A 9,415-nucleotide genomic window follows, 5' to 3' on the forward strand; every position below is an offset into this window, starting at 1 on the left:
GGCCCGGCGCGCGAGCCCCCGGGGGCGGGTAAAACCCGGTTGCTGCTGCCCTTGCCCCGCTCCCCTTCCTTCCTACCCCGTCCTTTCCCTCCCCTTCCTCATTCTTCAACCCCTCCCCCCTTTTAAAATTTAATTCGTTTATATTTCTTCTTCAGGGGGGCCCAATCTCCCTTTCGAGGGGCGCAGCAGGCGCGGCGGGTGCCCCTCGCACCGCGTCACGCACGCATCTTCTGCATCCCCGCAGCCCCTTCCCCCTTGGAGAAGACTCTCTTCAGAGGCCCCTGGCCGACTTTTCTTTCCTACCCCGTCCCCCCAGGCCCCAACTGCCCCCTCACAGCTCCCCAGCTCGCGCCTCGGGCCCTACCCGACCTTCGCACTTTGCATTCGCCCTCGGCTTTCTAGGCCCCTGGTGCTAAAATCTCCTTTCCTCCTGAAGAGACCCCCCCCTCCCCCGCCTTTAGGGGACCCAGATTTGTTTCCTTTTAGGATCTTCCAGCAAAACCAAAAAGCCCTCCCACACTCCTTGATTACGCCCCTCCCCCTCCTTTTAGGAGCTTCCTCTAGCAAAAAAATTATTTTTTCTTTCCCAGATTTCTCCTCCATTGAGGATCACTTTCCAGCAAAAATTCTTTCTTCCCACCAAGAGTCCCCCTGTTTGGAAAATCTTTCCACTGATAACAAACCAACTCAGTCCTTCCATTTTTCTCTCTCGTATAATATTTATTTTTCCAACCCTCTTCCCCAACTCACCATCGAAAACCCCTTTTCATCACCAGTTCCACCCCAATTAGGCTTCTCCCAGCAAAGCTCTCCAGGTTCCTTTCCAAGGGAGGACAAATAAGGAAAGAAAGAAAAAAATAACTCCTTTAACAACAAAATCCCTTTTCCTACCTAGATCTCCCCAGTTCAGTATTGCTTTCTTCTTTCTTCCAAAAATTGCCAATCTCCCTCAATTTCACACCTGTGCCCTTGCTTCTTTGGGGACCCAAGTTCTGACTGCACCTGCCTTTCCACCACCTGCTTTCAGGGCAAAAGAAGTTGGATGAGTGTCCCAAATTTATTATCCAGCATTCCAGGAGGAAATATCTAATGGTCTGTCACCTGAACCCCCTTCCCTGTGGGACCTAAACTGGGCCCTCCTGTTCCCTCGAGATTCTTTCATTCACTCGCACTTCTCCTGGTGAGTTTCCTCCCTTTGCACTTGTCCGAGGACATCCACTTTGTCAGATGGATTCCTTTCTTTCTCAGAAGGGTTTCTCGTCAATCCAAGGGTCTCTGTACCAATGGTGAAACCATTAGAGGTTGCTGCTTTGGGAGGTCAGATGAGGAAAAGGGTTATTTAGTGTACATGTTGACTGCTCTGTAGGAATGCAGACATTTATTAGATTGGTGTATGTTTTATCATTTATTGCAAAGAAACCCTTTTTTTCCCCTCTAGCTCAGAAACTTAGATACCTACAGGGGATGGGCAGGTAAAGGCCCAGACTGTGGCGAACCTAAGATTGTGTTCCCCATCTAAGTGATGCCAGCCAGTGGAAATGGCCAAGTGGAAATGTCAGGGCAGTGTTGCCAGAACTTTTACTTTCTTTTTTTTTTTTTTCCAGAAGAAACCAGAACACTGTCTTTATGTGAAGCTTTTTGATCTTTAAATGTTGACAACCAATTTAATAGGTATTTAAAGACCTTTATTTAAATATAAGTATTTAATATATTTATTAAAAATAGTAAATATTTAAATTTTAATTAAATATTTAATTTTTAAATTAAATATTTAAAATTTAAATTATTAAAGTATTTAAAGACCACACCAGGGTGTGGGACCTTGCAAAACGTGTTACTGGCCACCAGTTTGGAATTTGGGGTTTAGGTTAGACACATATACACACCTATTTGGACCCATGCATACATGCTGGACTTTTTCTCTTCAGAGCAGCAGTTCTCAGACTTTTTTATCTTGGGACCCCTTTACGCTTAAAACTTATTGAAGACCTCAGGGTATTTTTGTGCTTGTGAACTGTATCTACTGATATTTGCTGTATTAAAAGTTTAAACAAATTTTTAAAAATTAATTCATTTAAAAATAGCAATAGTAAACCCATTATATATTAACATAATTGACATTTTTATTAAAAAACTATATTTCAGAAGGTAAAAATTTAGCAAGAATAGTGGCATCGTCTTACTTTTGTGGGGGGCTGCGTTGGGTCTTTGCTGCTGTACGCGGGCTTTTCTCTAGTTACGGTGAGTGGGGGCTACTCTTCATTGCAATGAACAGGCTTCTCATTGCAGTGGCTTCTCTTGTTGCAGAGCACGGGCTCTAGGCACATGGGCTTCAGTAGTTGCGGCTCATGGGTTTAATTGCTCTGCGGCATGTGGGATCATCCCCGACCAGGGCTCGAACCCATGTCCCCTGCATTGTTAGGCGGATTCTTAACCACTGAACCACCAGGGAAGTCCCGTTTTACATTTTTAGAGTCATCTGGAGTCTTATATCTGCTTCTGCATTCAGCCTTTTGAGATAAGTCCTGTAGCCCCTGGAAAGTTTCACTGAATAGGAAGGGCAGATAACATCTGAATATTGTTATGAAAATAATTTTGACCTCACACACTCCCTGAAAGACTCTCGAGGACCCCAGGGGTCCTCTCATTGTCCTCACTATGAAAATGTCTATTCTAGATTTTAATGATTATCTGCATTTTCTGGTAGGAAGAGCTTGTGGAGTGAGAAACTTTGATGTCTCTTTTCCTCGTTTAGTTAATTCTATGTAAGAAGTCTCTCTGGCAAGTGCAATCATAGCCTTCTGATTCCTCTATGTCGTTCTGTTTTCCAGCATAAGCTTTATAGCTGCTTTTTAAATGAGCGATCAGAGGAAATGAGTTAAACTTATGGTTAAAATTATATATTGGTTACATGGCTAGAGGAGGAGTTTTCCTGGGTTGTTCAACTGAAGGATGTAAGTGCAGAGTATAGGGCAGGAATCCCAGCGTCAAGCGTGGAATCACAGCACAGTGAGTGGTTAAGGGTGAGGGCTTTGAAGTCAGACTTCCCAGGGTTGAATGCTAACCTTGATTTGGGACAAGTTACTTAACTTCTGTGGACTTTATTCACCTCATCCATAAAATAGGGTTAATAATATAGTTTATGCCTCAAAGGGATGTTGTGGGAATTAAATGAAGTGATACATAAGTGATTGCAGTAATGCTTGGAACATGATAAACCTTTGGTAAATGTTTGCTGCTATTCTTAGTATTATGTTGGTGGTTATTATGGGGGCCAGGCTGGAAGTAAGTGGGGACTGTGGGACCTGGAGGCCATTGCCCCATCCAGGGATGGCCGTTGTCCCTCACTCTATCCTATTCCGGGAATATCAAATCTAATCATTTTCAAGAGAAGCCAGAAATTCATATCTCTAGGTGTAATCTCCCCATTAAAAAAAATGTTGGTGACTGATCCAGTTTTTTTTTTTTTTTTTGGGTATTCAGGAAATCTGATCCAATTTTTTTTTTCTTTTTTTTGATCCAGTTTTTAAAAACACTGTAGGTTAAACAAAACAAGCCTGTAGTTTACAACAATGTTTGGAGTGGGAAAATAAGGAAAGAATTGGCGTCGGCGGGGTAAAAGCTGCAAGTCTCTCCTACCTCCCAGCTCCCAACAACCTGCTGTTACTGAGACATGATCACTGTCTCCCTGGTAACACTGATGCAGAGAGAGGAAGAGAAGGTGGCTCTAGGTGGGGAGGGAGAGGTGGCAAAGCTGACACGCCAACAGGTTAGGGCTGCTCAAAGAGGAAGAGAGGTTGCGTAATGGAATCCTGTCACTCATAAGGAAAGAGATGCAGAGAGCCTTCTTTTATCAGAGTTCTGTGACCAGCAAGATGCTATAAGAAGTATAGACACATAAGGCAGAGTCAAAGTCATCCTAGAGCTTATAGTCCGGGGGGAAATAGAAGAACCTGAAAGATAATTAAATTTTGAAGCCATTCAGGATGAGTGTTACGTGGATTGTCAGACAAGTGCTTATCAGAGTTCAGAGGAGGGGGAAATAATCTCGGACTTAGTCATGTTGGGAGTATTCTCTGCAGTAGAGGGGGCGTTTCGGTCTGATTTGGAAGCATTTCATTTGGTAAAGCCGAGTAAAGAGAAGGTGGTCAAGGGAAACGGCACAAATCAGTGTCATAAATTCGGACGTCTTGGGCAGGGCATATAGATGAGTGGGATGGGCAGGTGTGAGAGGTTAGGGAGTGGTGAGGACTGTGGCAAACTGGAGCGTGCATGCTGTGTCTAAAGGCAGCTGTGGCTTCTCAGCTCCAGCCAGTTGTTGCTTTGTGGACTCAGTGTTGACAGAGCATCAGATATTTTCCCCCAGGTTTTTAAATAGAAGTTGGACAACCTTATTTTCAATGCAGTGTCCCAGGTGGTAGCCACAAGCCACTTGTAGCTAACTTAATTACAATTAAATAAAATAAAGAACTTACTGTGTCAGTTGCACTAGCTGCATTTCTAGCTGCTCATTAACTGCATGTGCTGAGTGGCTATCATTGGACAATGCAGATTTAGAACATTTCCAGCAGCGCAGAAAGTTCCTTTGGACAGTGATACTCTGTCCAAAAAAACTCTGACAGACTTTTCAACTTGATAACTAATTGAAAAATATTGAAGTTTACCGCAGGCTGAGTAAAACATTTTTATAGAACAGGTAGATATTGAAATTGTTCTCTCCCTTCCCTCCAAACAAGGCCTCAGTAAATATTATTTACCTAATTGTGGATTTATGGCTGTGGTCTAGAATCTATGGTGGGTTACTTTCCCAAGAGGTTGTAGCATTTCGCAGGAGAATCTGTTTCTCCTCCTACCCCACCAGTCGTGGAATGATAGGCCTTTTTTATTTGTATTTTTAAATTTTTATTTTTATTTTTTGTTTCTTTTGCAGTACGTGGGCCTCTCACTGCTGTGGCCTCTCCCGTTGTGGAGCACAGGCTCCAGACGCGCAGGCTCAGCGGCCATGGCTCACGGGCCCAGCCGCTCCGCAGCATGTGGGATCCTCCCGGACCAGGGCACGAACCCATGTCCCCTGCATCGGCAGGCGGACTCTCAACCACTGCGCCACCAGGGAATCCCCGATAGGCCTTTTTTAAAAGAAAAAAAAATTAAAATTGCTTTGGATCCCCAGTGTCGACTTAAATTGTTTTTTAAACTATTAAACAAGGCCTAAATGATGATAAAATGAGGCACAAGTTCCTAAAGCTTACAGCTCTCGTGCCACCATAAAGCCAAAGTCAATTTGCCAATCGAGTAGAAACAAAGCAACCAAACTAATGTAACTCAAATTACAAACATTAATTTAATGGAAGGGATGCTATTTTGCTGGAATTTAACTGCTTCCTTGAAACAAATACTTTGCAGACTGCCACACCGGGCCCTTTTGGGTTTAGCAGGCTCTGCGGTATCTCAGATCTCTCATCCCTTTTTTCAGTTTGAACTGCAGCAAAACCTCCACTTGTACCATGATGTCCGCTGGCTTTAGTTGAGCCCAAAAGCATTATCATGAGCTAAATCCACCTCTATCTTCTTCTCATTAGCCTGCAGCAATTAAAGTAGCCCTAGTCAGCGTTAGTGGCGTTAGAGCAATTATAAACAAACCCCGGGCATTGAAACCAAATGGTAGTATTACTGGGTTATAAAGTGGTAAGCCAATAATCCAGATATACAGATTTTCTTGTTTTAGATTGTTCTCAAAATGAAAGCACAACATTACAAAATTCTCGTCAAGAGTAGTTGGATGCTTGGGAATGTCTCCAGGGGACCAGAAACCCTGCCCTACAGAGACTGGCGGGGAGCTCTGTGCATAGAAGTTGCTAAAACTTGTTGAATTGAATTCATCTGTTGACAGAACAAGAGCAAGTTCAATATTGGTTGAGCGGGGGTGGTGGGGGGGTTGCTTTACTATCTGGAAAAGGATGTAAATATGAAAGCCCAGCCTTTGGACTTTTGGCGTGCCTGCCTGAGGTTGTAACTGGACCGGTTTGTTCTATGGACTGTAGGAGTATGTTGGAAGGAAGGCGATTCGGCATTGGGGAAATCCCGAGACGTAACCCTGTCTCCCACCCCGCCCCCACTGGCACCTTTTGTGTTTTCTAGTATGATTGGTGCAGTCCAATCTACAGATTAATTTATAGGGAATCAGTATTGTGCAGTGGGTAAGAACACAAGCTCTAAAGTCAAAATATCTGGGTTTAAGATCTGGTTCAACTACCCGTTAGGTGTGTGACTCTGGACAAATGATTTACCTTCACACCTGAACTCACATATTGCGCTTTACTGTCTTTATTTATTCTGTTTACTCTGAGTTGTCAGGGTTTCGATGCAGAAAGAATGATTTGGTCACCAGGTGCTGCCCTGGACCCACTGGCGGTTACTTACCGTGTGGCGTATGCATTGATTTACCTTTCTGAATCCCTCAGATTCTGAATTCTGAAACTCCCTTGGGTCCCGGAGTTCTGGTACAGGATTTCAGACCTGCACTGAACTTTAATTTGAGCGCCCTCGGTAGGCTACTTACACAGACACACAGGTGGACACATGATGTGACCCTCAGACATTGCGCTTGCAGCTAGTCTGTTACATTGCAACATGAAAGGTTTAAAAACAATCGAAACCTATGGCCTAGGAAACTAGCCCAAACTCCAGTTATTCTAGGATCCACTCGATTTATCAGTGAGTCGTCAAGCGTTTATTAAATGTCTAGCTATGGACAGAATTACGCGTGATAGCCCAGAATGGAAACAACCCAGATACTCATCAGCAGATGAATGGATGAAGAAAATGTGTTCTATCCACACGGTGGAATAGTGTTTACCCATAAAAGGGAATAAAGTGATGGTATGTGCCCCAAGGGGGGATCAAACTCGAAAATGCTATGCTTAGTGAAAGCAGCGAGACAGAAAAGGCTGCATATTGTTTGATGCCATTTATATGAAATGGATGGCCCTCTCCATACCTTGCATACGTCATAATTTTTTGTTGAAAAACTGGACATTTTGAATATTATAATATGGTAACTCTGGGAATCAGATTCTCCCCCGCATCTCCACCCCAGGCTTTGCTGTTGTCCATTGTGGGTTGTAATTGTTTGTTCGTTTAGTGACTTCTCTAGGCTATTTTTATAAAGATTGTATTTTTTGTCATGCGTGGTCAGTGAAGTCTCTCTTCTGAGATTTGACAGAGATTTCCTTAAGTGTCCAAAGAGACATTTGACAGAGATTTCCTTAAATGTCCAAAGCAAAACAAACAAACCAACCCCACGTCAAACAACTCACAGTCTCTGCAGTTGAGATCTGGGTGAGTGTTGGGACAGGCATTCAACATTCAGCAGGCAGCTTACAGCTTACGTTGGGTCTTCACTGCTGTGCACAGGCTTTCTCTAGTTGCGGCGAGCGGGGGCTACCCTTCGTTGCGGTGCACGGGCTTCTCATTGCGGTGGCTTCTCTTGTTGCAGAGTGTGGGCTCCAGGCACGCGGGCTTCAGTAGTTGTGGCACGCGGGCTCAGTAGTTGTGGCGCACGGGCTTAGTGGCTCCGCGACATGTGAGATCTTCCCGGACCAGGGATCGAACCCGTGTTCCCTGCATTCGCAGGCGGACTCCTAACCACTGCGCCACCAGGGAAGTCCAATAGCTCTTTGCTTTTTATTGCTGGATAATATCCCATTGTATGATGTACTGCAGTTTGTTTATCCATTCTTCAATTGAGAAGCATCTTGGTTGCTTCCAGTTTTTGGCAGTTATGAATAAAGCTGCTATAAACATTTGTATGGACATAAGTTTTCAGCTCATTGGGGTGGATACGTAGAAGTGCGATGGCTGGATAGTATGGTAAGGCCCTGTTTATGTTTAGCTTTGTAAGAAAGTGCCAATGTGGAGCCCTTTCAGAGCCCTTGTTCCCCAAAGCATCTCACTCTCCAGCTTTTCTCCCTGGCTTTCAGTGCTGTCTGTTGTCGGCCTCAATTAATATCCTTTGCCCCAGGCTGCAGTGACTGGTTGACTGCCTTGAATGTTTTTGACAAATGCCTTCCCCATGGCCACTCTCTGCTCTGAGCAAGTTCTGAGTTAGACACAACTCAGAAGGCAACTCACAAAGGCAACACCTTTTCATTAGACCTTCAGAAGCTATTTGACAGGTCAGGACAGACAGCCTCAGTTCTTTGAGAACAAGGTCCTGTCTGCTCCCTCCCACACCAGGAACCCACAAGAGAAGGTGGGTGCTGTCTTCAGAATCACTGCTGAGCTGGAGTGGGGAAGTGGTGGGGGGTGGTTCCTTCACCTTTCTCTTGATAAGTGTTTGCTTGGTTGCTGTAAACCTTACTATTTTCCACAGTTCAGGCAAGGTAGATTTTTTTCACTGTTTCTATGCTGGCATGGATGGGAAGTTTTTAAATTAGTAATTCAAGCTTTTTACCCTTATAGGTCTTTTCAGGTAGTCTGTTTCCTCGAGTCAGTTTTGGTAATTTATATCTTTCTAGAAATCTGTCCGTTTTTCTCTGAGTTGCCTAATTTGTTGGCATGCAGTTGTTTATAGTATTCCTTTACAATCCTTTTAATTTTGTAAGATCATGAGTGATGTCCCTTCTTTAATTTCTGATTTTAATATTTTGAATCTTTTCTCTCTTTTTCTTTTTAGGATAAATTCTACTAGTTTACATGTTACATAGTTTATTCCTCTTCTCTTGCGGTTACGGTTAGATTCTTTTAGTGTGAATACTTAAAGTATGAAGTTAATCTTCATCTTTCTTTTTGTTTTTACTAAATGATTCAAAACCTGTGGTAGTCTTTGAGCCAAAGTCTACAAGGTACAGTCTTATGGCTTGTCTGGAAAAGTCTGTGTGGACTCTTGAATACTGCTTTTCCTGCACGTTGAGTTCTGCGCTGACTCCTGCCTTTCCTCAGTCTGCAGGTGGTGGTAGACCTTGTCTTCTAGCCTCACTTCTGTTGAGAAGTTGTAAATGACCTGCCTCGTCTTCCTGGTAGTCTTTAGGGTTTTCTCTTGGTCTTTAGGGTTCTGCAGTTCTGCTTGTGTGTCGAGGAGTGAATTCATTTTTATTTGTCCTGCTCTGGCCTTGCAGTGCTTGTTCATGATTAACCATATACCTTCAAGAATCATATCTTTAAGTCTGGAGTCCTGTGTTTCCGCAGTTCTGGAAATCCCTCCACCATTCTCTCTAAGATACCATGTCTTCTCCATCCTCTCCTCTTCCCTTTCAGGACCCCTTTTAGGCATATGTTGGACTTTTGCATTTGCTTCTTCATTTGTATTTTCCATTTGTTTCTCTCTCTGCACTGAATTCTGGGGTGGGGGGGAATTATCTTCAGATTGCTCTGCCCGTTCATTATTTGTCTCTTCAGCACTGTTTAATCTGCTGTT

The sequence above is a fragment of the Neophocaena asiaeorientalis genome, unplaced genomic scaffold (genome assembly GCF_003031525.2).
Source record: "Neophocaena asiaeorientalis asiaeorientalis breed wild unplaced genomic scaffold, Neophocaena_asiaeorientalis_V1.1 scaffold629, whole genome shotgun sequence".
NCBI classification, from domain to species: Eukaryota; Metazoa; Chordata; class Mammalia; order Artiodactyla; family Phocoenidae; genus Neophocaena; species Neophocaena asiaeorientalis.